We start from the raw sequence: 12,384 nt of genomic DNA, 5'->3' as shown, positions 1-12,384 counted from the left end.
GGATACGGGTCTCAGGTTTGCTGAGAGCACTAGTCAACCTCGGGGATGCTTGTAAACCCACCTCTTGTGTTGCAAAAGTCTTCAGAGTCCTCAGGAGCTTCAGAGATACAAACTGGTCAGATGTGTCTTTGGTGCCTGCTTATCAGGGGAGTAACTCCTTTACTCCATGGGAGATTCTTCAGTCATCTAGCGCAGTGTAGATAGTCGAAGTACTTGGTTTCTGTAGCAGAGTTTCGTCCAGGTAAATCTAAAGTCCTGTAGTCAGGGGTTCCTACTTTATACCCAAGGAAGGGATGGGACAAACTCTGAGGACCCACCTATGGGACGGTGAGGGCAGAGGGGTGGCTACACCCATGTCCTTTGTCCAATTGAGCACCAGAGCTGGAGCAAATGACTCCTGCAACTGGTTTGAGCGGGACTATACACAGGGACACCAAATGTGCCTCCAGTGCAGACATCAAAGCACTCTCAGAGTTCACCCACCCAGCCCCAATACACTAAAGCCTGTCTGGGAGGTGGTTACACCTCCCTGTGACAGGATGCCTATTGACATGCCTTCCCCGGATCGAGCTTGTCTCAGCAGCAGGAGGGCAGACACGTGTCTGTGGCTGGCAGCATCCATCTTGTGATGCCAAGTTCTGTTAAGCTGGTACCGGCTGTACCGGTGTAGTCTTATTTCGCCCTCTAGGAGGGTGGAATCATACCTCCCACATCAGTTACTGGTGTGGTGGTATGATTCCAAGGTGTTTGACACCAAACAAAACAGGTTTCTTTGCAGCCGTTTTAAAGTTAGCATTTACCGCAAGGTTATTATGCACTTAAGAGTATGTGGGTGGCTGCATCACAGAACAACCCCGGAAAATAGATTCCGAAGGCTGCAGAGGGGCTCTGCTCATGCATGGGGACCCTCTCACATAAAACCCAGCACCCTGCCTCCAGAATTGATAAGGCCTGCTATAGGGGTGACTGATAGGTTTATATGTGCAGTGATATTAGATAGAAATAGTGAACCTATATCTAAGTAAGGGGCGCATGCACCACCTTACACAGGTTGCAATAGCAGACCTGTGGGATCAATTTGAGTGGTCTCTCAGGGGTGACACAATACATTCTGCAGCCCCTGGGAGGCCTCTGGGGTACCTATGCGCTAGGTACATAGTATACCATATACTAGGGACTTATAAGGGCACCCCAGAATCCAATCTGGAATGTACCTAAAGTCCATGCAATCAATTTAGGGAGAAAGCAGATAAACTGGGATCCTGATTAGCAGGATGCGAGTCAGACTAGTCAAAAACCAGCAAAACACGAGGAAAAAAGTGGGGGTAACCATGCAGTCAGATTCCACCTTCCTACAGAGGGTGCGTAGATTGTTGGCAGTACTCCTGCTCGGGACAAAGCCGCATTGATCTGGCCGAAGAATCGTCGGGAGCAAGGGCAGCAAACGCGAGGCGAGAAACTTTGCGAGAATTTTATTATCGACATTGGTCATGGAAAGGGGCCGATATGAATCACATAATAGGGGATCTTTGTCCGGCTTGAATATGGTCATGAGAGTGCCTCCCGAAGGGAGGGAGGGAAGACCCCCCTCCAATGAGTCTTCATACATGTTGAGCAGATGGGGCGTAAGAGCGGTGCAAACTCCTCATAGAAGGCTGGGGTGAGCCCGTCGAGCCCGGGGGCTTTGTCTCCCGCCATGGCCCGTATTACTCCAATTACCTCTTCCTCGGAGAAAGGTTTGTCGAAGTACCGGCAGTGAGCAGCTCTCAGCCAAACAAGTTATATCGAGTTGAACAATGGAAGGTCAAAAGGAACTTCAGGCTGGTGCGAGGCATACAGGGAGACGTAAAACGCCATAATTTCAGCATGGACGGCATCCTGCCCCACCACTGATTCGTCTTTGCCTGTGCGCAGTTTGCAAATGTAGTCGCTTGCGCACGGTTTCCGAAGCAAACCTGCCAGATTCTTGCCCGCTCTGTCCCCCTCACCATACCAGCAGACCGCGCCACCCTCCCCAGGTAATGAGTCTCCTGCACCGCAGTCTCGTCAAATTCTTGCAGCTTAAATTTGATCTGAGCAAGAAGGGGAAGCCGGTTAGTGGCGAAGTATTCCTGTTCCAGCGATCGTATTTTGCCTTCAAGGTGTCGCAGGTCCCCCCGGAGGGAGCGAAGGACGCCAGCTTGTTTGAGTATATATTTACCTCGAATCACTGTTTTAAAAGCTTCCCATAGCATGGACGGGGAGTCGACTGAACCTTCATTGAGCTCGAAATAGTCAATAAATTCCAAGCTCGATGTTGTCTCGGAAGACCTGGTCACGCAGAGCTTCTTTGGGGAGTCTCCAGCTGAAGGACCTGTTCATCCAACCAGGCAGCACAAATTCAATTAGCACCGGGGCATGGTCCAATAGAGAGCACGAATGGTGTGAACAGTAACAGACCTAGCCATCAGCATCATGGTAAACGATCCAGTAATCAATCCTGGACCAAGTTGGACCCGCGGTGGAGATGCAGGTACACTCCCGGCCGTGCGGGTGGAGCAGACGCCAAACATCTGTCAGGTTATAGTCTTCCAACAGCACCTGAAGCTGCACCTCAGCCCGTGGTTGAGGGCGGCGTGAGCCCCCCAGCCTGTCCCTATCTGGGTCAAGCACAACGTTAAAGTCTCCACAACACAGCACCGACCCAGGGCCAAGAGACCCCACAAGCCTCCACACCTCACAAACGAACTGAGGGTCATCGTCGTTAGGCCCATACGCCGAGACCAGTCGAACGGGGCACATGCCCAGTATTCCCACCACCACGACGTATCAGCCCATAGGGTACAAAATGGTGGTACGTGTATGCTAAGGCAGGCCCTTCTGGGATATAATGGCAGTGCCCTGAGCCCTCTAGCAGGAAGCATATGTCTGTCCCATGTCGATTTAACAATGCTGCCACAAGCCTCACCTTTCTGCAGTAGTTCAAGCCCCTCACATTCCATGTTATAGCTTTGAGCGTACGCTTAGTGCTAGAATCGTCAGCCATTCGCTCGTAGCTGCAGATCACGGACAATGAGGGAGCGATAGGAAAAGGAGCCAGATAGCACACAGCAGTAACAGTTGAGCCAGATAGGGGAAAGAAAGGGGAGGGAAAGGGAACAAGGAAGAGACAGACAACTAACATTGTGGACAATGCAACCCGCACACCCACAACCCACCCCCCACCGACATCAGCCACCCAACTAGACTGTGAAGTACCTACCCATTCCCAACTGGGCCACAGGGGGCCAACATCAAATCGAACTACAGGACTCATCCCAGGGGGAACACCAGGAAGCTCTGTGGGTCTCAGCCTAGAGAGCTGGGTGGCCAGGCGAGAGCTCATAAGGAGCTCGCAGTATCAGGAGAGCAGCCTGCCATGACAGGGTGCCGAAAGGGCTAAGTTGCAATATGGCAGCTGTCAACCGAAAGAGACACTTAAACAAAGAGAACCAAAGGTCCAAATGAACAAGGCAAGACAGCTGCATAGCCCACTCTTATTCTCATTGAGTTCATCTCCATCCCGCCGATCGCCATCCACTGCAGTGGCTAGCTTCGGGCGCTTGAGGGAGCGAGCAAATTTAGCGGCCAGCTTAGGGTCAGTAAAGTAAGAGGTCTTGCCAGCGTGGAAAACCTGCAGCTTCGCCGGGTAAAGGAGAGAATATTTGATGTCCTACTCCTGTAGTAGCCGATTGACGGAGACAAATTCTTGGTGTGTCGCCTGGTTCGCTACCGTGAAGTGACAGATCGCGGGCCTTGAGGAGTACCATGTCGCGATCCCGGTAGTTCAGCAACCTCGTGAAGATGGGGCAGGTCGGCGGATGTGGGGGCGCCCACTGGCCCAGGGATCTGTGGGCCCACTCCACCCCTCACACATATGACAGGGAGTCCCCAAATAGGGCCCGGAGCATGTCCTTGATATAGTCTTCCACTCGTGTCATGGCGGTGGACTTGGGGACTCCTAGAATGTGCAGATTGTTGCGCCGGGACCGGGCTTAATTTTTGGCGTGAATCACCTCGAGGACCTTCTCCATATTGTGAAGCTTTTCACGCGTCGCCATTCCCTCATCCTCCTGGGCAGAAGTACATTGTTCAACCTCGGCGATGCGCTCATCGTGGTTGGTCACTTTGTCTTTGAGTCGGTCCAGGCGATCAGACATGGAGTCTATTTTGAGATCAATGGCTGCCAAGGATGACTTCAGCTCTAGAAACTGCTTTTCTTGCTGCCGCCGGGGGGGGTCAGCCACTTTGGCGGTCTTGTGGTGGTCAAAAGACAGCTTCGGCTGTTTGGCATCAGCCTTGCCCATGTTGTAGCAACTTTGGTGCCAGGAGCCAGGGAGGGCTAACAAGGCAGGTGCTAGTGGTCCACCAGCTAATGTCTGGGTCCGGGCTGCAACAAGTCAAAGCGGACCCCGCTACTCCAGCCATAATAGTCCAGGCCCCACCTCACAGCAGGCCCAAGGGGCAGTAGCACCGTTGCGCTGGCAGTACACAAAAGGAGTTTCCAGGATTCACTGCCACCTCGATCAGCCTCCAGGACCCCAATCGCCACCTCCAGTGCCCCACAAGTCAGTCTCCAATTCACTGCAGAAGTCCGAGCGTGGGGCAATCAGTGCACCTCATAAATGAGCGACCACAGACAGGACTGCAGACAAGGCGGGGGCCCGACAGTCCTCCCCCTCCGGGGCCCCAAAGCAAAGCCACCAGGCAGGGTTAGCATGCAGTTCCTAGGGGAGCCCAGGGCAAAGCAACTCAGAAAGGGGGCCCCGGCTCCAGGGGGGAAGCAGAGGCCCCCTGCCTCCGCAAGCAGCATAGCGCAGGCCAAGCCAGCAGGGGCCGCACCTCTCCCCCAGGGCCCGCCCGTCCACAGTTCAGGAGCGCCGAGGTGGGAGGCCCATCCAGCGGGAAAACCAGCAGAAGAAGCCCGCAGCAGGTAGGGCCCTGACAAGCGCGAGTGCTGCTGAAAGGGGGCCCAGCCACACAGGTCATCTTTTTGCGTTTCCGGCAGCAAGCTGGTGCCACACTCTCTCCACCGGGTGACCACCCCCGGCCAAGGCACTTACTTGCAGGGTCAGAAGATGTCTCTACAGGGGCTGCACGCAGAGCTCGGCCCAGGTCCGGAGGGTAAAGCCGCCGGTCGTTTGTCTCAGCCCCTCCTCAGCTGCCGCGTGTCACAGGAAACCCACGTTGCAGACACCAATTGCCACCAGCCCCCATTGACACACAGGCTCCGACAATGGCCACAATCAGTGCCCCGCAGGGGCTATTTGAGACAGGGACGCCGCCAGGCCGCCGCCACCATTACGCCATAGGAGGGAGGTACGTGTACAGTGGTCAGAGTTCGATAGTTTACTAAACATCAAATGTAAAGCAAAAACTCAACATAACTTAAATCTTCATAGTTCATAGATCCAGTATGTATTTTATTTTCATACATAAATCACTGGATACTTGGTATCATTCAATGGGTACCCAAAAACAATGAGTTACACAGTAAATCCTCAAGCATATCAATTAATTCATTGAGTCACATAATCTTATGTACACGAATGAGAGAAAAAATTACATTTGAAATTCATCATGAAGATAGCTTGAGATTTGTAAAGCAACATAACCTATTATTCACATTAAATATAAAACAGTGCGCTCGAAGTAAACAAGAAAGGAGGTAGTTTAGAGGGGATGGGTGTGATGGAAAGAGGTGAGGACTGGGTAAAGGTGTTGTGATCCTGTTACAATCACAGTAAAATCAAGTGCAACCTTTACAGTCTAATTTAGATCGTAAGTTCCATAAAGCTCTTCAACATAGGATCCGTCTTATTCCATAATTTATTCCTATGTTCAGAGAGATGGCGTGGTCAGGTTGTCTACGTTTCGACCCCTGGTGTAAGGGTTAATGGAAACCTCATGCTGGGGTCTTCATCAGGACAAGAATAGCAGGAGCGCCTATGGATAATGTAATTGGAATAAGTATCTCAAAATAATAATACTAATAACCTCGTTCATTAGTACATTGGGACTGGACTAGAAATAGAATGCATACTTAACATAAGGCCATCCAGTGGCTCTTAGATTGGGACCATCAAGGGTTCATATGTAGAAGGATCAATCCGCAAATGGTCAAAAGGGTAGAGTTTAGACTAAGGTGGAGGGGGAACCTCCCCTGAAAATTTGAGAAATCAGAGGTTGGTGGGGGGCGAAAAAAAGAACTTACTGGGTCAAAGGTGCTTTCCAGTCTCTGGTGGCGTATTCAAATGATTCGTGGTAATCACACAATGGTACAGGGGGTGCGGCAAGCGTCACGTTCCCTGGTTGTATCTGAGGATTAAAATGAAATGATTTTGGAGTCTGGTCCGTGGAAAGAATTGTTTAATTAATTAATCATGAACATCGCGTTAATGAGGCCAGACAAGGGTCTGAAACGGTGCACAGACATAATATCGACTCCAAAATATCGTTTGGACAGAATATCGAGTTTTAAATATCGTTTGGACAAAATATCGACAGTCAAAATATCGTTTTTAAGGTAAGTGAAGTAATATCGACTGTAAATAATATAGAAAGTGGAAATATCCAAGTATATAATCTAGATAGTAAAAAATATCGTTTTTTAAATAATATTTAATTATTTATAGTGTTTTTATGTTATAATATGTGTGAAAAGTGTCATTTTATGTTATAATTATTTTTAATTAATGATTTTTTTTTAATTATTGTGTAATTTTATTCTGTAGCGGGTTGTGGGTTTATAGGGGAATAGGGTGGGAAGTAATTTAATTATAATTAATTAAATATGTAAATTTATTAATTGGTAGTAATAATTAATTAATTGGTAATTAAATAATATTTGTTAATTATTTAAAATTGAATTGGTAATTAATTTAATTTAATTGATTAATTGCTAATTATGTAAATTAAAATAATTTATTTCCTGTAGCGGGTTGTGGGTTTATAGAGGAATAGGGTGGGAAGTAATTTAATTATAATTATTAAATATGTAAATGTATTAATTGGTAGTAATATTTAATTAATTGGTAATTAAATATTATTTGTTAATTATTTAAAATGTAATTGGTAATTAATTTAATGTAATTGATTAATTGCTAATTATGTTAAATTAAAGGGGTATTTTTAGGGTTCAGGGTCAGTTTTTGGTTTTTGGGTAAAGGGGTATTTTTAGGGTTCAGGGTCAGTTTTTAGTTTTTGGGTAAAGGGGTATTTTTTGGGTTCAGGGTCAGTTTTTAGTTTTTGGGTAAAGGAAAGGGGTATTTTTAGGGTTCAGGGTCAGTTTTTAGTTTTTGGGTAAAGGGGTATTTTTAGGGTTCAGGGTCAGTTTTTAGTTTTTGGGTAAAGGGGTATTTTTAGGGTTCAGGGTCAGTTTTTAGTTTTTGGGTTAAGGGGTATTTTTAGGGTTCAGGGTCAGTTTTGGGTTTGTGGGTAAAGGGGTATTTTTAGGGTTCAGGGTCAGTTTTTAGTTTTTGGGTAAAGGGGTATTTTTAGGGTTCAGGGTCAGATTTGGGGTTTTGGGTAATGTTTTTTTTTTTAGGGTTCAGGGTCAGTTTTGGGTTTTTGGGGTACAGGGGTACAGTGTAAAAATAAAGTAAAATTAAATTTACATTAATTTAATTTAATGAAATGAAATTAAATTAAATTATATTAAATTAATTTTAAATAATTTAAATTATAAAAATTATTATATACTTACCAATACTTACGTTGTAATGGTAGTGCGTTGTAAAAGTTGCGTTGTAACGTCATATATCCACTGTTGCACTCCTTGGAGTGGGAATAGTAATTTTAACCCCTACGCTATCCAACGCTTTCCCTACTGTTGCACCCACTGGAGTGGGAATAGTAATTTTTACTCTATTGTATTTGTACGTTAATAATATTGGCTATTATTTAATTAAATTTTGTTACTATATATATATATGTTTTAAGAAATATGATTAAAAAAATAATATTTTTTTAATTTCATTAAATATTTAATTATTAAAAGTTATTTTAAGTATTGTTAAGTATATTTTAGTAATTAATTTTTTATATTAATGTAATTAAACATTGTTTTTATTAAAGTCGATATTTTTTACAACTATATTTTTGTAAACGATATTTTTAACTCGATATTTTTGTACTTACCTGTTTGTAGATAGAAACTCGATATTTTGTCTCTCGATATTTTGTCAACGATATTTTTGTTGGTCGATATTCTGTCCCTCGATATTATTTCAGTGATCCGTCTGAAACAACCCAATCCCCGGTGGTGACTGAAGATTGAAAGGAGAATGTTGTTAGCCTCTAGGTCGGTAACAAATTAATACTAGGCCTCGCGTTCATGTGGCAGGACTGAATGGGGTACCGCGAGTTAATGCAGATCGTAGCGTCTAGGTCGGTAACAAATTAATACTAAACCTCGCGTTCATGTGGTAGGGCTGAATGGGGTAGCGCGAGTTAATTCAGGTCGTGACAGACCCGGTGGGCAGATCAGGGTTATGCGACAAAAATGAATAAATGGAGTCAAATGGCCATGGAATTTCTTTAGACAAAGGGAGCCCCATGAACATTGTACAAGGGACACTTCACATTCCAGATAAGAATAGTGGCATCCCGTGCTGTGGTCGGGTGCGCGCAAAGTAGAACGTGGCCAATCTTTCTATGTAATTCCGCTAATGTTGTGCGCGAAATTTGGTAAAGCCCTGATCGCGTATGCACCGGTGGTGGTCTACAAGGTGCACATGCCTAAGTTAATAATCAGTGCAGCTTACCTCATCCTCTTATGGAAAGAGCCTGTAAATATCCTCCTCGGTCGATCGCCGGGCTTAGACTGAGCTACCTCGAGGTGCAGCAGCAAGATACTCTCTGGGGGCTCGCTGCCCGGCAGCCAATCCAGGCGCAGTATCGGATCTGAACAAGGGATCGGGGTAAAAGGTGCTAATCCGGGTGCCTTGATCGCCAAGAGGGACGAGGCTGTGATAACAAAGGGCCTTATTGCGAAGTAACTAACTCGGGATGTCACTGGGTTAGTTAGAATTGTATACGGTACTACTAAGACAAGAAAAAAATAATAAATAAAACAATTCACAATGTGCTTAATATCAGATGGATCTCATTCAGCCCATACATATTGCTCAGAAACATATGCTGTAATGGTCTAACTAAAGGTTATTTATACATATACTCAATTGGTTTGAAAAAGAATGAGCAGCATAGGTCAGTAAATACAGACAAAATAGCTAAAGAATAGACAGGCAATATTCACAAATTAGTCCTAAAGTTGGAAGTGCATTGTGACTGAAACCCTATCTACTCATACACGAGTGAAGCCATTGTGTACACGGGCCAAGTAGTAAGCATAGTCATAAGTGTGGTTGTACATTCTGGTTATATTCATCCGTAACAGAAAAAGTTTGCAAAGTAGACCTAGCCATAGATTGTATTAGTCGGGGTCTATCAATGCCATTTGAGCAAATGTGGCATCCAGTTCATTCAATCCATTGCGGACAGAGTCAAAAGACTGCATCCACTTGCATTCTCTCAAGTTCATAATAGAGTTCAGGTCACCCCCCCGTTGGCCTAGTGTGATTTTCTCTATCACCACCCACTTCAAGAATTCTGGTGTGTGGGTGTTTTCTAGAAAATGATCTACCAAGGGTGCGCCTGCTGTTTGGCATCTTATACGGCTACAATGCTGCAGTATCCGGTTTTTGATCCTTTGCTTGGTTTGGCCAATATAGATAAGGCCACAGGGGCAGAAAATTGCATAGATCACTCCACTGCTGTTGCAGTTCGTGAAGGATTTCAAAGACACAGTCAAGTTATTGTGGATAATTGTTTTGGTTTCTATGCATAGTGTACATGCCTTGCAATTACTACACTTATAGTTTCCAAGTGTGGTGGGTAAATTAAGCATTGATTGAATGGTTGGAATTGGTGGACTGTCCAGCAACGACCGTACTACGCAGTCTCTGACGCTTTTAGCCCTCTTGAAAGCGTGCATTGGCGGATTAGTCACTTCAATTGCATCTGCTACAATGTGCCAATGTTTATTGACTATCTTCCTTATTTCATGACTCTTGGTGCAGAAGGTGGTAACGCATATCATCCTGTCTTCTGGAGTGTTTCTGTTTTTGGGTACAAGCAAATTCTCTCTGTTGTAAAACCAGGCCCGTTTGCGTGCCCTTTTGACCAGTCTTTTAGGATAGCCTCTTTCCAACAGGCGGAGGATAAGTTCATCAGATTCGGCAAAGTAGTCTTCCTTGAGGGTGCAGTTCCTCCTGATTCGGAGGAACTGGCCGAAGGGTAGGTTATCCCGGAGGGCCCGGGTGTGGTGGCTTGAGTATCTTAATAGCGTATTCCGCTCAGTTGGTTTTCTGTACAGGGTCGTGTACAGGACTCCATCTATTTCTCTGATGCTGATGTCCAAAAAATCGATTGATTTGTTGCTGCAACTTGAAGTGAATTGGATATCTTGTGATTGGGTATTAAGCCACTGGGTGAATGATTCAAGTTCCTGTTGTTGTCCTGTCCAGATGATCAAAATGTCGTCTATATAGCGACGGTATTCGGAAATATTATTTAGATACGGATTTTGTGGGGAAAGGATGTGATGTCTCAGCAAAATTCACCAGTTCCGGGACTCCATCAAAGCCGCCATTGGCATCGGCGGGTGCAGCAGCCCAAACTGAGTCGATACAGCTAGGTTGTGGGTCGTGATGAGCAGGTCGCCCACAGGATAAATGCAGAATTAGCTGCCTGCCGGCAGAGCACCAAGGGTGGATTTCACAATCACAAATCTCTTTGTAATTGGGTTTCCTGCAGGAAACACTGCGCTTCTGTATGGACCCTCTTTATTTGCTGTTCTTTGGTAGATAGGCGTTACACTTGGGTGCCTACTTTAGAGCAATAATTATAGTGTGTTCCAATACTTCGCCTGCCCGCGTACCTCTGCGAAATTCTGCAACTCTGCGGAATTCCACGAAGTGAACCTCCGTGATCTTCGCCTGGGCTTACTCAAATTCCTAACATAGAAGGATAGAAGGAGAAAAACATATGGGGGGCCATCATTCTCTGTTGAAGGAGCCATACTAAGGAACTCATTACCCCCAAACATAAGATCCACAGATATCTTATATTCAGAAGACTACTAAAGAGTTGGCTCTTCCCTACATAACCACTATCCTAAAACACAAATGTACAGCATATCCCTGTGTATATAAGCATTTAATTTGATATGTATGTACGTAGGTAAGTGTATTTCTTTGTATAAATATGTATAATAATTATCTTTTTAACTATGTAGATATTCTTTAGGTCTGCTTAGCAAACTCTACATATTACTTATGGCTAAAATATATATACATATATTCTCTACTTAACGTATATAGGTCACTGCATAGTCTTCATATAAGGTATTCGATTAGATACTTATGGTTTGTTTATTTAGCTATCACAATATGTAAATGTTATCATAACTATTTATCTACAATTGCTTCTCTATTACATTACTGAAACAATATTTATTAAAAATAATTAAAAAAACAATGTGATATCAGCTTAAAGTACAGCAACACTTACATATTGATATATTACCTTCCCTATACATGTATACCATCCATATATATATATGAATCTATACACTTATTACTTTACTCCTACTGTAAAAAAAAATGAGTCTCTCCAATGCACTACCACATGTTTCACCCTATATCTCTCTTAATATATCCTCTACTTCTACTCTCTGGCTCATTCCAAACCTCATTCTACTACTATGATAACCAAAAAAACCTTTTTAGACTCTTTCCTATTCTATCCCTCCTTGCATCATCCCAAACCTAATTTTACTAATAAAATATCTCAAATAACCCTTTCTAAATTCTTCACTCAGGTATCCCTCCTTAAACTCATCCGAAACTCATTTACTACTATGATCTCCCTAATCCATTTATAGAGACTCTTCCCTCCTCCATCTCTCCTTTACTCATCCCAAACCTCCTCCACCTCTTCCTCCTCCTACTACTATGATCCCCCAATAAACATTTTCTAGACTCATCCCTCTTCTATCCCTCCGTTATCCTTTCAATTCAACTAACAGACTCACAAGTCCACTGCTCAAATTAATTCATATTTTCCTATATTAATTCACCACTATTCCATTTGGGTTCCAGAGTAGAGTGCTAGTCAGGGGTAGTAAGCGCTATATAAATATCAATAAAATGTACGTCTATGGGCAAAAATATTTCCCCTGTTTTATTTCTTCAAAATCTCCCTCTTGCCAAGTTCAAAGTGTTGGCAAGAATGGTACATTAGATCACTGTGGGCTAAGAAATGGGGTAGGGACACGAGCTTTGATAACAGAGGGCTGGAGGG

Source organism: Lissotriton helveticus, chromosome 9 (assembly GCF_964261635.1).
Source record: "Lissotriton helveticus chromosome 9, aLisHel1.1, whole genome shotgun sequence".
In the NCBI taxonomy this organism is placed as follows: domain Eukaryota; kingdom Metazoa; phylum Chordata; class Amphibia; order Caudata; family Salamandridae; genus Lissotriton; species Lissotriton helveticus.
Note: the sequence above shows the minus strand (reverse complement) of the source record.